This window comes from Monodelphis domestica, chromosome 8, assembly GCF_027887165.1.
Source record: "Monodelphis domestica isolate mMonDom1 chromosome 8, mMonDom1.pri, whole genome shotgun sequence".
NCBI classification, from domain to species: domain Eukaryota; kingdom Metazoa; phylum Chordata; class Mammalia; order Didelphimorphia; family Didelphidae; genus Monodelphis; species Monodelphis domestica.
This window is the reverse complement of record NC_077234.1, coordinates 246948089-246964657: the sequence shown is the minus strand read 5'-3', so window position 1 is coordinate 246964657 and position 16569 is coordinate 246948089. Positions and strand designations below refer to the sequence as shown.

Here is a 16569-nt window from a genome sequence, read left to right as displayed (position 1 = left end):
TAGTGACACTGGCCTCTTGCCTGTTCCACAAACAAGACACTCATCTCTTGACTCTGTGCATTTTCTTTGGCATCTCAATCCTGGAATGTTCTCCTTCCACCTACTGACTTCTCTGGCTTCTGTTAAGATCTGACTAAAATCTTATCTTTTCTAGGAAACCTTTCCCAATCTCTCTTAATCCCAGTACCTTCCATCTCTTAAGTATCCCCTATTTAATCTGCATCAAAAGTTTGTTTTATACACATTTGTTGCATGTTGTCTACTCCATTAAATTATAAGCAACTTGAGGGTGAGGGCTCTTTTCTCTCTTTTTGGATCTTCTTTTTACTGACACGTAGTAGGAGCTTAATAAATGTGTAATTGATCAATTGTCTAGACACAATTATCCTCCCAGTTTCCCAGACTCACAACCTAGCTATCATTCTCATCTTGCTATTTTTCATCCCTTTATATCCAATCTGTTATGAAGTCCTTTAAAACATCTCTTGAATATGCCCCCTTCTCTCCTCTGATACTCATATCACCCTAGCACAAGCCCTCGACATACCTAGACTGTTGAACAAGAGCCTGATGGTTGATGTGTTTTCCATAAGTCTCTTCCCACTCCACTTAGCTATCACAGTGATTTTCCCAAATCACAGATCTGACAATGTCACCTCCCTTCTCAATAAATTCCAGGGTCCCCTATTACCTTCAGATTCAACAATAAAATCCTCTGTTGGCATTCAAAGACCGTCATAATCTCTTGGTCCCCTTATATCTCTCTAGTGTTCTTTCATGTTTTATCACTTTCTTCCTCCTCCCACTCGCTTCCACCACTATACTACCCCACCCACCCTACCAAGTTCTCTGGAATATAGTACCACTGGCCTCCTTACTAGTCCTTGGATAAAACACTTCATCTCTCAACTCTGAGAATTTTCACTAACTGTTCCTCATGTATGAAATGCTCTCCTTCTGCATATTCATCTCTGGGTTTCCCTGAAATAGTTTAAGTCCCAGTTAAAATTCCATCTTACACAGTAAGTCTTTCCCTTTCCCAGTCCCTCTTATTTCTTGTGCCTTCTCTCTGCTGATTATTTCCAATTTATCAGAATTCTACATATTGTTTGTACATAATTATTTGCATGCTATCATCTTCATTCGACTGTGAGCTACTTGTGAACAGGCACCCTATTTTTGCCTTTGTATACTCAGACCCTGGCACTATACAGACATACCAGGTTCAGTTCCAGATGCCACATAATAAGTGAAAATTTCAATTAAACAAGTCACATGAATTTTGTTCTTTCCCAGTAAATATAAAATCTGTTTACACTATACCAAAGTTATTTAAGTGTACAATAGTATTATGTTTCAAAATGATGTATATACTTTAATTAAAGATACTTTAATGCTAAAAAATGCTAACCATCATCTGAGCCTTCAGCAAATCATTACCTTCTTACTGGTGGAGGGATTTGCCTCCAGTGTTGACGATGGCTGACTAATCAGAATGGTAGTTACTGAAGGGTATGGTGGCTGTGAAAATTTCTTAAAATAACATACCAATGAAGTTTGCCACATCAACCAACTCTTCTTTTCACTTGAATATTTATAGAGGAAATTGCAGGGTTATAAACTGACCTACTTTCAATATTATTGTGACTCAGGGAATAGGGAAGGACTAATGGAGAGAGAGAGACAGACAGAGAGAGAGACAGAGAGACAGAGAGAGACAGAGAGAGAGAGATTGAGAGAGAGAGACAGAGACAGAGACAGAGAGACAGAGAGACAGAGAGAGATTGAGAGAGAGAGAGAGAGAGAGAGAGAGAGAGAGAGATTGAGAGAGAGAGAGAGAGAGAGAGAGAGAGAGATTGAAAGAGAGAGAGAGAGAGAGAGAGATTGAGAGAGAGAGAGAGAGAGAGATGGGAAATAGCTGGACAGTGGAGCAAACCAAATATGCAAATATATTAAATTCTCTGTCTTATATGGGCAGGGTTAGGGGCATCCTAAAACAATTACAACCATAACATCAAAGATCACTGATTACCATGAAAGACATAATAATAATGAAAAAGTTTGAAACGTTGTGGAAATTACCAAAATATGATATAGAAACATGATATGAGCACATGCTGTTGGAAAAATGGTACTAATATACAAAGTTGCCACAAACCTTCAATTTGTAAAAAATGCAATACCTTCAAAGCACAATCAAACAATGTATATATACATTGTTTGTATATATGTATATATGTATAAATAAAATGAGGTGTGCCTGTGCCTGGTCCCACACTTAAGCATAGTACCTGGTACATAGTAACTGATAAATGTTTGCTTTATCATCTTCTTGATTTTAAGTCTGATATGTTATTCACTATACCATCTAGATTGCTGACCCTGTAACTGATGGATAGTTACTTCATTTAAGATAGATCATGGGATCATAGATCTAGAGCTAAAAGTAATATCAAAGGACACCTATCCAATCCCCTCATTTTAGAGAGGACACAGTCCCTTAGGCCAAGGGACTTTCCCAAAGTTACAAAGGTATTTTGTGATAGAGCCAGGATTTGAACCCAAGAACTCTAACCCCCAAATCCAATGATTCTTCCACTTTACTATAATAGTGGAGGGAAAACAGTACAACAGGATAATGAAGCAGCAGAGATCAAAGATGGATTCAGTACCAATATTGAAAATTCTCCCAAGAAGCTGCAAGAATTGTTGTGAACTGCCAAATACTGTTGCTGTAAAGAGCCCAGCATCAAAAACTAGTAGTATACGCTTCAGGAAATTGGTCATAATAGCCTACAGACTGTAGAATGTTTGAAGATTAATCAAGGTAGGACAAAAGGAAAAAGTTGAGCAGCTTAGACCTGGGACCCTGGATGTATCCCTTGTGTGACTTTTAATATAGTATCATTGGATTCTTTTTAGAACTGGCATCAGGGGAGTTGTGATGTTTGTGTACATTTGTTGCTGTGTATATGTTGCTTAGGAAACAGTCAAGAGGTACCCATGGGAGGGGCTAGAATGGTGAAGAACAGAACCAGTTAGTCGATATTTTATCCCTAATACCTTTATTGAGTCACTTCCCCCATCCACCAAGGGAATATAAATACCGGCCCCTGATCTTATGGTAATTCTTCTTGTTGAAAGTCAGGAACTCTAGTAAATAGAAGGTATACTATGAAAGCATTAAGAGAGGTACAAAGCATTACATTAGTTCATATCTGGGAGAGATCACTTCTAGGTTGGAGATGGGGGAAGAGGAGAATGGAGTGGGTAGAAAGAGTATAGCATTTGAACTGGACCTTAAAGAGTAAGTAGTTACTAGACAGGCAGAGTAGGAAAGGCAGAGGGAATCATGAACATTCCATTTGCTTAATTAAATCTCCATCAAAATTGAGTAACCAAAATATTTTCCTTTTATCCAGGATAGACCAATAAAACATTTTTTCTTGTCACTTAGTTGTGTCTTACTCTTCATGGCTCCATTTGGGGTTTTCCTGCAAAGATATTGAATGGTATGCCATTTCCTTCCCCAGTTCATTTTATACTGAGAAAACAGAGGCAGGCAGGGTCAGGTAACTTGCCCAATGCCATACAGCTAGTCAGTGTCTGAAGCTGGATTTGAACTCAGGTCTTCTTAATCCTAGACCCAGCACTCTTATCTACTGCATCAAATAAGTGCCCCATTAATAAGAAGACTACCTTACATAAGTTCAAGTCCCACCTCTTACTTGAAATTTTCCCTGATTCCCTAATAACCACCACCAGTACCATTAATCAGGGAAGAGATCTTTCTGTCCTACAAACTTACATCTTTTTAAATCTCCTTATGCATTTAAATTGCCCTGCTAATATCTATTAATGGATGTACCTTATTTTCTTAACTAAATTATAAGTCTTTTGTGGATAGGGACTATATCTTATTCATTTATGTATCCACCATAGGACAAGTACAATACCTTGTCTATTGTAGTCATTAATGAGTCATTTTTGCCCTGAGTTCATTGGTGGAAATCATATCCAGAACCTCAAGATGTCTATTCTCAAGTTGCACACAAGAGAGATCTTCAACTCTCAGGGAAACCCCACTGTCGAAGTTGATCTCTGCACTTCAAAAGATGTCTTCCGAGATGCTGTACCTGGATGTCCTGGAGCTCCAAAACAATGCTAAAACCTGCTACATGGGGAAAAGGTGTCTCAAAAGCGGTTGAGCACATCAATAAATCTATTGTCTCGTGCCTGATTAGCAAGAAACTGAATATTGTGGAGCAGGAGAAGATTGACAAATTGATGCTAGAAATGGACGGCACTGATGATAAATCCAAATGTGGTGCCAGTGCCATCCTGGGAGTATCTCTGGCTGTTTATAAGGCTGGAACCACAGAGAAGTGTGTCTCCCTGTACCGCCACATTGATGGCCTTGCAGGCAATGAAGAAGTTGTCCTGCCAATTCCAGCCTTCAATGTGATCAAGGGTGGCTCCCATGCTGGTAACAAGCTGGCCATGCAGGAGTTCATGATCCTCCCTGTTGGGGCAGCAACCTTCAAGGGGGTCATTTGCATTGGAGCCAAGGTCTTTCACAAGCTGAAGAATGTGATTAAGCCAAAATATGGACAGGATGCTGCCAATGTAGGGGATGAGGTTGGCTTTCCTCCTAACATGCTGGAGAATAAAGAAGCTCTGGAGCTGCTATTAGGAAAGCTGGCTATACTGGTAAGGTGGTCACTGGCATGGAGGATGCTGCTTCAGAATTCTACCAATCTGGGAAGTACAACTTGGACTTTAAGTCCCCTGACGACCCCAGCAGACACATCTCCTCTGAGGCTCTTGGGGACCTCTATAACAGCTTCATGAAGGATTATCCACTGGTGTCCATTGAAGATCCCTTTGATCAGGATGATTGGGAAGCCTGGACAAACTTCACTGCTACTGCAGACATCCAGGTGGTGGAGGGTGGCCTCCCTGTGACCAATCCCAAGCACATTGAAGAGGCCATGGATGTCAAAGCCTGCAACTGCCTCCTGCTCCAAGTGAGCCAGATTGGCACCATGACTGAATTTCTCCAGGCGTGCAAGCTGGTCCAGGCCAATGAATGGGGAGTCATGATTTCTCATCGCTCTGGAGACGGAGGATATCTTCATTGCAGACCTAGTGGTGGATCTGTGCACTGGACAGATCAAGACTGGTGCCCCCTGCAGATGGGAGCTTCTGGCCAAGTATAATCAGGTTCTCAGAATTGAGGAAGAGCTGAGCAGCAAGGCTAAGTTTATTGGAAGAAACTTCTGAAACCCTCAGACCCATAGCGAGCAGGCACCAATCAGCTGAGCAGATGTCTGCTCCGAGCACCAGACCAGAGCCCGTGCTGCTCAGAGCCCCTCTCCCTTCAGCTCTCTGTGATGTTCTCCCTGCTTGATGAGAACTGCCCTATCAGGCTGTACCTGATCACCCAGCACTGCTGGAAGACCTCATTCAGTTCATGACACCCCCAGCCCTGCCCCCACCCCTTTGTGGCCACATGTGGAGCCACTTCTTGTAATTGCAGGTCAGATCCTTAGTGGGTTTTATGTGCAGAATAAAAGTGTTCAGACTTCAGGTTAAGGTGGCTCCAGGGTAAAAGCAGGGCTCTTCTTCTCTCCACTGATCGAGACACAGTGCCTCCAAATGACAAAACCAAAGTTAAATGACCGAAGGAGTTCCACAGTAGGGTATAGCACAGAAGGTAGGCAAAGTCTGTAGCATTTCCACGCTAAAAGGGGGCGAAATTTCTCCCACCAAGTGGAGACCTCATCACTCCTCTCCCACTTCATCTACCTTGCCAGAGTCCAAGGGAGAATGGGATAAATTTCTAAGTTCTAGGAGGGAGGCTGGCTGAGGTCAACACAGACTTCCCCCTAGAGAAACTAGACTTGGAACACCAGGAGGCTGGGGAAACGTGAAGATAGGGCACAGAGCTTGGGAGAGGGGGCGACGCATAGCAAATGCCATAGAGACTGGAACAATAACCTCCAGACAAAAACCTCTCCAGCACTCAATGCAGTCTTGCCTACACTCCACACCCAGACCTCTTCCAGTCAATCTTTAACTTCTCAGGGCCTGGACCTGCCCATAAGAGCAACAAGACTAGGGACCCCAGGAGGCTGAGGAAATGTGCAGATAGGGTGCGGAGCTTGCTCAGAGGGGCAGCTGCTCACATCAAAATGTCACAGAGAACCAAAAAAGCCTTTGGGCAAAAACCCCTCCAATGCTCAATACAGAGACTTGCCTACAGACTCCACACCCATACCTCTGTGAGGCAATCTTTCAATTCTTAGGGGCTGGACCTGCCCCTAAAAGCAGCTAGACACTGCTGAAAGCTGGAAAAATATCCTCAAGGCAAAAACCTCTTCAGAGCCCAATAAAAAGATCTCCCACATTCCTCACTTGGACTTCTGACCAGGAAGGAACAAGACAATGACCACCAACTCCCAGGAACTAAAACACACAAATACCCCCAAAAAACAAACAAACAAAAAAAAAACAAGAAGAAAACCTTAACCCTTGATAATTTTTATGCCGAAAAATCCAGAATAAAGTATAGATAATAGAAAATGAAAAACAAGTAAACATACCCAAATCTTTTAAAAAAATGGAAATTGATCACAAGTTCTTGAAGACTTTAAATCCAAGATTATGAGAAAAATGGAAGAGATGTGGCAAGAAAAGTGGGAAATAGTTAAAAAAGAAAATAACAGTTTAAAAGACAGGATCTCCCACTTGGGAAATTGAAGCCCAGGAATCAAATTAAATAATAAGCAAATTGAAGACCAGGAATGACCTGCTGGAAGCCATGAAAAGCAGGATAGATCAAACCGAAAAGGAAAATCAAAAGATCTTAGCTGAAAACCAGCCATTAAAAACTAGAATTGGGCAAGAAGCCAATGATCTCACAAGACAGCAAGAATCTGGAAAACTGATCTCAGAGAGACAATTTGAGAATCATAGGCCCACCTGGAAACAAACAGAAACCTTGACACCATACTACAAGAAATTATCCAAGAAAACTGCCCTAAGGTTCTGCAACAAGAAGGCAAAATTGACATTGAAAGAGTCCATGGATCACCCGCTACACTAAATCCTCAAAAGACAACCCCAGGGTATGTAACTGCAAATTCAAGAGCTTCCAAGCTAACGAGGAAATATTACAAGAAGCCAGAAAGAGACAATTCAGATAACAAGGAGAACCAATTCGGATTATACAAGATCTGGCAGCCTCCACACTAAAGGACCTCAAAACTTGGAATATGATATTCAGAAAGGCAAGAGAATTGGGTTTACAACCAAGAGTCACCTACCCATCAAAACTGACTATATACTTCCAGGGGAGAGTATGGGCATTCAACAAAATAGATGAGTCCCAAAAGACTCCCGAATATTTGTAAAGAAAAGACCAGAACTAAACAGAAAATTTGACATTGAAATACAAAAACCAAGAGAAACATAAAGTTAAATAAGAAGGAGAGGGGGTTTTATTTTTTTCTTTAAGGGCCAAATTGTTTATATTCCCATATTGAAAAATATCATTTATAACTCTCAAAATTGTATTCACTATTATAGTAGTTAGAAGAATTATTCATACATAGATATTGGGTACTAAGTGGTTTAAACTCATATTAAAAAAGAAGAAGGAAAGAAAAGGGGAGGGGGAATAGAAAATGGCACCAAGAGAAACCTGAAGGAATAAGAAAATTAAGATAATCTATACTACACAAAAGACACATAAGAGTGTGAGGGGAAGAATACAACTATAAAAAGGAGAGGAAGAAAGTGCTAAAAAGTAATATTCAAACCTTACTCTCAGCGGAATCAATTATAAGAGGGAAGAGCATCTAGATCCATTGGGGTACCAAATTCTATCTTACCCTATAGGGAAGTTGGGAAGGGAAAACTAAGGGGGGAGGAGTGGGCCAGGGAGAGAGAAAGAATGGGGGAAGGAAATTTAGTAGATCCTAAAAAATAATAAGAGGGGAATTAAAAGGGAGGGGGCAGAAAGGAAGGGTGGGGAGGGAAGCAATACTAGGGAGGGTGAGTGTGTGGGGTAACATAAAAAGACCCCACAAGAAAAATAAGAGGGGAATAAGAAGGGAAGGGGGAGAAAGGAATATAAAATAAGGGTGGGGATTAGGGGGACTGATTAAAAACAGAACACTGGTATAGACAGAAATAGAGAAGGAAGAAAAGGAAGGACAAGGAAAGAAAATCAAAATGTTGGAGAATACACAGGTAGTAATCAAAACTCTGAATGTGATTGGGATGAACTCACCCATAAAGTGGAAGCAAATAGCAGAGTGGATTAGAAACCAAAATCTTACCATATGTTGTCTACAAGAAACACAAATGAGACAGGCAGACACACGCAGGATAAGGATCAAATGCTGGAGCAAAATCTATTGGGCTTCAACTGAGAAAAAGAAGGCAGGAGTTGCAATCATGATGTCTGACAAAGCCAAAGGAAAAATAGATCTAGTTAAAAGAGATCAGGAAGGTAATAACATCCTGATAAAAGGCAATATAGACAGTGAGGAAATATCAGTACTAAACATGTATGCACTAAATGGTACAGCATCCACATACATTTCTAAAGGAGAAAGTAGTGGAGTTGAAGGAGGAAATAAGATAGTAAAACTATACTAGTGGGAGACCTAAACTTTCCTCTATCAGATCTAGATAAATGAAACCAAAAAATAAATAAGAAAGAGGTAAGAGATGTAAATGAAATCTTGGTAAAGTTAAATTAATAGATATGTGGAGGAAAATAAATAGGGACAAAAAGGAATAAACCTTCTTTTCAACATCACATGGTACATTCGTAAAGATTGACCATGTACTAGGGCATAAAAACATGGCAAACAAGTGCAAAAAAGCAGAAATAATAAATGCAACCTTTTCAGATCATAATAAAATAAAAATAATAATCAGTAAGGGTACATGGAGAGGCAAATCAAATATTAATTAGAAATTAAATAATATGATTCTCCAAAATCAATAACTTAAAGAACAAATCATAGAAACAATTAATAATTTCCTTGAAGAAAATAACAATGATGAAACATCCTTTCAAAATCTATGGGATGCAACCAAAGCAGTACTCAGAGGAAAATTGAGTTCATATATTAACAAATTAGAGAGGGAAGAAGTGAAAAAATTGGGCATGCAAATTAAAAAACTAGAAAGTGAACAAATTAAAAACCCCCAGATGAAAACTAAATTAGAGATCCTTAAAATTAAAGGAAAAATTAAATTGAAAGTGAACGAACTATTGAATTAGTAAACTAGACTAGAAGCTAGTACTTTGAAAAAACAAATAAAGTAGACGAAGTACTGGTCAATCTAATAAAAAAAGGAAAGAAGAAAATCAAATTAACAGTATCAAAGATAAAAAAGGGAGATCTCACCTCTAATGAGGAAGAAATTAAGGCAATCATTAAAAAACTATTTTGCCCAATCATATGACAACAAATATGGCAATCTAGGTGATATGGATGAATATTTACAAAAATATAAATTACCTAGATTAACAGAAGAAGAAATAGAATACTTAAATAACCTTATTTCATAAAACGAAATTGAACAAGCCATCAAAGTACTCCCTAAGAAAAAATCCCCAAGGCCTGATGAATTCACAAGCAAATTCTATCAAACATTCAAAGAACAACTAATCCCAATATTATACAAATTATTTGACAGAATGAACAAAGAAGAAATTCTACCAAATTCCTTTTATGACACAATTATGGTACTGATTCCAAAGCCAGGTACATCAATTTTTTTTAAAGTATTCAGTAACCTTCTCCCAAAAATAAATAAATAAATTATTTTAAAGGATATGAATTAATAGTATGTCAGTATGCATTATGTTGTATTCATTGTTCTAAACTGCTAAGCTCCAAGGATACAAAAAAAGACAAAAGATAGTCCTTGGTTTTATGAAGTTCATAGCCTTGGGGAACAGATGACATAAAAACAGTGGTACTTAAGTAAACAAATTATTAAAAATAATCAACAAAGGGAAGGCACTAGAATTTAGGGAGACCAGAAAAGGGTTCTCAAAAAAGATGAGGTTTTCAACTACTACATGAAGGAATCCAGAGAAGTCAGGGATAGCAGTGAGGCACTTTGAATGTAAATGGGTGGGACTGTATTACATAAAAATAAACAGAAAAGAGTTGAAAATCCTCAGTGGAAAGTCCCCAAGTTTCATCAAAACTCATTTTTACATAGATCTTTAGTATTACAAAGTACTTTCTTCAAATAATTCTGCCACATGGATGATTTATGCATTATTATCTCCACTTAATGGATTAGAAAAACGAGGCTCAGAGAAGCTTCACAACTAAGTGTCACATAATTAATAATTATTTCAAGTTAACTAACTAAATAACATGCAAAAAATCAGGATTTTAATAGTTTCACTTTCGAAGAATGAGATTTAACTGATGATGATTGATTAACCAACTCTTGGCTAATCTGATTTTAAAAAGAAGAAAGTAGAAAATCAAATAAAAAATAGCAAATAAATAAGGTAAAATCACAATAGAAAAAGAACAAATTAAAGGAATAATCAGAAAACACATTATACTCAATTACATATTTATGCTAACAAAATTGAGAACACAAAAAGAAATAGAAAAATACCATCAAATACATAAAATAAGATAAGGCTAAGATTGCCTTCTTGATGGATTCCTTCCTTTCATCATGGGAAAAGGTACCAATGAAATGAATCCAAGTTGTCATTAAGATGTGCTATTAGGGAAGAAATACATAAACTGGCCATTTAATTTGTTTCTCCATGCAGTCATTTCTTTCCCTATCTGAATAAATGGCCTTTATTGTCTAGTCATCCATTAGGACAGGGGTACAAGATAAGCATTCCTGATATTTTCCAGATATGTTCTTGACATGGGTACACACTTTAAAGGATCTCATGTAATGGTTGATATTTCTCTTTTTTTAACACGTACCTTCTGTTTTAGAATTAATACTAAGTATTGGTTCCAAGGCAGAATAGAGTCACACACACACACACACACACACACACACACAGATAAGAAAGAGAAGCCCATGGAGCACAGCATCTCTGGGAATTGACAGAACACAGACCACCCCAACATGCTACTACATAACTAGATGCAACAAAAGGGAAGAGAAAGAAGGTGCCAAGCCCAAACTACTCATCAAGGGTAGCAAAGGTTGAGAGGGCATAAAGCCAATGCATGTCAGTGTGGCTTGAAGTAATGAAGCTGCAGACAAAGGGCCAGCCCATATCATGAGACAACAGGGTAACTGTCAGCACCAAGAGCAGAATATAGCTAGAAAACAACTGCAAGCCTCCCCAAAGTAAACCAGTAGGGCCATCCCCTTGACAGACATTGTGGGAAACAAAGGAAGCCAGGCCTATCCAAGTTCCAGAAAAGAATACTCTGCAAACCTGGATTAGTATTCCCTCTCCCCTTGGAGCAGAGAAAAACCCCTAATAGCAGATAGATAAGGTAACTGAAAAAAAAAAATAGAAAAATGAGCAAAAGAAAAAAGAAAAACATGACTTTAGAAAGTTACTTTAGTGACAGTAAAAATCAAAATACAAACTCAGAAGACAAATACCAAAAATAAAATATGTGAAGTCTCAATGTCTGGTCCCAAAAGAACCCCTGGAGGAACTTGAAAAGAAATTTAAAAATCAAGTAATAAGAGAACTGATAGAAAGAATCAACAGCTAAGGGGAAATTCACTGAAGAAATAAACCTCTTAAAAACTAGAATAGGCCAAAAGGAAACGGAGGCACAAAATATACTAAAGAAAACAACTTCCTAAAGACTAGAATGTATCAAATGGAAATGGAGGCAAAACCCCATAACTACTTTAAAACCTACTTAAAAAACAAACGACTACTTAATGAGTAGGATTGGACAAGTGGAAAAGGAAACAAAAAGTCAAGGAAGAAAAAACAACTTTCTAAATATCTGAATTGGGCATATAGAAGCTAATGAATACATAAGACACCAGAAAACAGTAAGACAAAATCAAAAGAAAAAATAGAAGAAAATCTGAAATATCTCAATGGAAAACAAGAGAGAAAGAATCTCAGAATCATCAGGATACTTGAAAGCCACAATTTTAAAAAAGTGGAGGGGGGGGGGGGGCTGGACACCATATAACAAGAAATCAACAGGGAAAATGCCTGATATCTTCAAACAAAATTGAAAGAATCCACTGATCACCTTCCAAAAGAGACACCAAAATAAAACACTGCAGTACTATTATAGCAAAATTCCAGGACTCTCAGGCCAAGGGGAAAGTACTACAAGTAGCCAGAAGTAAACAATTTAAATATTGTGGAGCCCTAATCAGGATTACACAGGACCTAGTGACTTCTACATTAAAGGACTGGAAGGTATGGAGATATGGTATTCCAAAAGACAAAGGATGTAGGACTACAACCAGGAATTATATACCCAACAAACTGAACATAATCTTCCATGGTAAAAAATTGCTGTTTAATGAAATAGAAAACTTCCAGATTTCCTGACCAAAAAAATAGGGCAAAAAAGAAAATATGAAAAACAAATTTAATACACAAAAGAAGCATAAAAAGGTACAGTAAAAATTTAAGGATTTCAATAAGGTCTAACTGAGTACATTCATCCTTGGGAAGGTGATAAGTGAGATAGATATTTAAAGTATCTATATTACTTGTAAAGTACTCAAGATACTCAAGGTACTTAAGATACTTAAGAACTTTATCACTACTAGGACAATTTGAAAGTATATACACAAAAAGAAGGGTATAAGCTGAATAGAATGGGTTGATATAAAAAAAAAAATCAAGGTTTGGGAAAGGGGTTAAGTGACTTGCCCAGGGTCACATAGCTAAGAAATGTCTGAGGTCAGATTTTAACCTAGGACTTCCTGTCTCAAGGTCTGTCTTTCTATCCACTGAGCCATCTAGCTACCCTGGCTCACATAACTCTTGACCTGGTCCATCAAAAATGCCAAATGACAATTCTGAGTTTTAAGTAGCACTCCATGATTTGCTAACATAGGTAGAACTATTCCTACAAGCTATCCTAGAAGCACAAAGATCTGGGAGTATAGTATAAGGCAGTAGTCTAAACTTACTGGGGTAGGTCTAGTAAATACTGTTTTTCCTTTAGAAATGAGGTTTATTCTCATTTTCAGGGAAGTTGGAAAATCCAGAATAGAGGTCCCTTGGTCTTTCTAGTGACAGAGTGGTTCTAAGATATCTGGATTTGCTGGAATGCTTGTTGAGTTTGTCAGGGATAAGAGAAGATATAAGGGATGATCATGAATAAAGGCAACAACACATTCTGACTTTCAGGATAAAGAGTTAGTGAACTTCTAGTTCATCTAGATGATGAGGATTCTGAGCAAAGACGACAACGTAAATATTTCAAGACAATACCAACTCCCTTAAGAAATACCCTATCAAAGATAAACAAGTGCAGCAGAAGAAGCAAAGATTCAATAAAACTAAAGGGAAATAAAAGTAAGCTTTATCTACAAACACCGTACTTGAGATCCAGTCACAGGCAGCTAGGTAGCATAGTAGAAAAAGTGCCTGGATCTGAAGTCATGAAAACGTGAGTTAAAAACTAGCCTCAACTTCTCTACTAGCAGCGATGCAATGATCCAGGACAATTCTGAGGAACTCATGAGAAAGAACGCTATTCACTTCCAGAGAAAGAACTGTGGGAGTAGAAACAGAAGAAAAACATTTGCTTGATCACATGGTTCAATGATTGGGGATGTAGATTCTAAATGATCACTATTGCAAATAATAATATGGAAATAGGTTTTGAACAATGATACATGTAAAAACCACTGGAATTGCTCATTGGCTATTGGGGTGGGGGGGGAGGAGGAGAAAGAAAGAACATGAATCATGTAACCATGGAAAAAAATTCTAAATTAATTATATATATATGTATATATTTATATATAGTTAAAAATCTAGTCTCAAACACTTATTATACTTGGTTATTTCAGTGGATAGAGTATCAGGGAATCCTGTAATCAGGGAAACTTGAATTCAAATTTAGCCTCACATACTTCCTATGTAACCCTGAGTAAATCATAATCTCTGTTTGCCTTAGTTTCCTCAACCACAAAATGTAAATAATGATAGAACCCATTACCCCAGGGTCATTGCTAGGATAAAATGACATAATATTTGGAAATCATTTTACAAACATTAAAGGATGATATAAATCATCATAATCAGCATTTCCCTAATTAGAATATAAACTTAAGGGAAGGAATTTTTCTTTTTTTTCTTTCTTCCTTTCTTTATTTTTCTTTCATTCCCTAGCACTTAGCATAATGTCTGACTAAGTAAACTCTTAATAAATGTTTGTTGACTGACTGACTGAGCTATACTTCATACTGTATAGCCTTGGAGAGTCTCTTCCTTTCTTTTGTGCCCCACATTACCCCCCTCAGATGCCACTAATGGAAATCCTTTCATTGCAACTATTGAAAAAGTAGAAATGTTTGTTGATATCCCTGGCTGAATCTGGCTGTCAGATCTATCAGATCACTTCATCTGTCTCCATCAAGCCATTTGTAGCAACACTTAGCATCTTATGGTCCTTTGCTCCTCACTATAATAAGAGCCACTTTCTCCTAAGTACAGATAGTGATAGCTGGCTATTCACTATGGAAGAAAGAAAATGATTTGGTGGTTAAAAAAAAAATTTAGCAGCCGGCTCAAATTATAGAATAGATAGGAAATTATTAATGAATTGCCTGTGATAAGTAATAGCAACAAGAGTAGAAGAAAATCATTGCTCTCTCCAAGAATTAATCAGATTCTTTGAGTAGAAAATAATGAACAGGATCCCTCTTCCCACACTAGATATACTATTATTTGTCAGCAGAGGCAGCAGGATTATCTGAATGATCCCAAACTGTAATTAATGAATACTGTCATCAAGAAGACTGAGAGGATCTCTCGTTACCCTCAAGAAGGCCTCTTCAAAAGCTCAAGGGATTGTTGTTCTAAGTCTATAGTTGGAGGAATGGCCATGTTTTGGGGGAAAGAGGGCATGTGACTGTGTCTCCCTGAACATGAGTGCTAGCTTTGGGAGACAGCTGCCTGTGAGTCTGTGATATGCAATTGTAGGGACTGGTTTCTTCCAATCCCTTCTTTTTTTCTCTGAAAAAAAAGTTACATGTAAAATTGACCCTGCTTCCTGGGGCTTTGATGATAAGTCCCATTAGTGGAGTTCAACAAGATTGTAATGAAGTCAGACTTCCTTGTCCATTTGACATTCTTATGCTGTGGGATGCCAAAGCATGCCTGGTTCTGAGGTCATGTAGCAGGAGATGCAGCTAGGGATGTTTTGTTTGGGGTTATTTGACTTGGGTTTTTGGCATGTCTTGTCATTTACATAACTAGTTCCCTGGGACTGTGTTTATGTTTTGAAAATGAGCAAGCAAACTGTTCCTGCATATCTTTAAAAGCAACTATAAAACATTTCATTTGATTTTATAACATCCTTTCCTATCTCTCCCTAACAAGGAAAATATAAACTAGCAATTCTTACAGGACTTTGCAACAGCTGAAACATTTGTTTTAAACAAAACTTCAAGTGACCTTGTGCCACCAAACACTTTGAAATAGCTATTTATATCTTCTCTTAAAGATAGAGACTGGACCTGGTATAGGGAAATACTGGGTTAGGAAATTCCCTTTCTGCCAATGCAGTTTATTACTTCCTGGAAGTTTATAATCTTATAGAATTGCCTAGATTCCTGAGATTTTAAGTGACATAGAAAATATCAATCAGAAATAGAACTTAGAAACAATAAGTAAATTAGGTGAGCACAGAATAGTATACTTGTCAGATCTTTGGAAAAGGAAAGATTTTAAGACCAAGCAAGAATTACAAAAAATTACAAAATGCAAAATAGATTATTTTGATTACATTAAATTTAAAAAGTTTTGTACAAACAAAACCAATGCAATCAAAAATAGAAGGGAAGTAACAAATTGGGAAAAAATCTTTATAGCAAAAACCTCTGACAAAGATTTAATCACTCAAATTCATAAGGAACTAAATTAATTGTACAAAAAATCAAGTCATTCCCCAGTTGATTAAGTGAGCAAGGGAAATGAATAAGCAATTTTCAGATAAAGAAATCAAAACTATGAATAAGTACATGAAAAAATGTTCTAAATGTATTATAATCAGAGAAATGCAAATCAAAACAACTCTGAGGTATCACCTCACACCTAGCAGATTGGCTAAAATGACAGTATAGGAAAGTAATGAATTCTGGAGGGGATGTGGCAAAATTGGGACATTAATGCATTGCTGGTGGAGTTGTGAATTGATCCAACCATTCTGGAAGGCAATTTGGAGCTATGCCCAAAGGGCACTAAAAGACTGTCTGCCCTTTTGATTCAGCCATAGCACTGCTTGGTTTATACCCCAAAGAGATAATAAGGAAAAAGACTTGTACAAGAATATTCATAGCTGCGCTCTTTGTGGTGGCAAAAAAACTGGAAAATGA

General features: G+C 37.7%; 1 protein-coding gene and 1 pseudogene across 1 annotated transcript in view; one reads left to right on the top strand and one right to left on the bottom strand.

Moving 5' to 3' along the window:
* The window catches only part of PROS1 (protein S), an 85543-nt gene that overhangs the window by 55095 nt on the left and 13879 nt on the right, over positions 1 to 16569 (bottom strand). The gene's annotated exons all lie outside the window — the stretch shown is intronic.
* Positions 3558 to 5283, top strand: LOC100030933 (alpha-enolase-like; annotated as a pseudogene).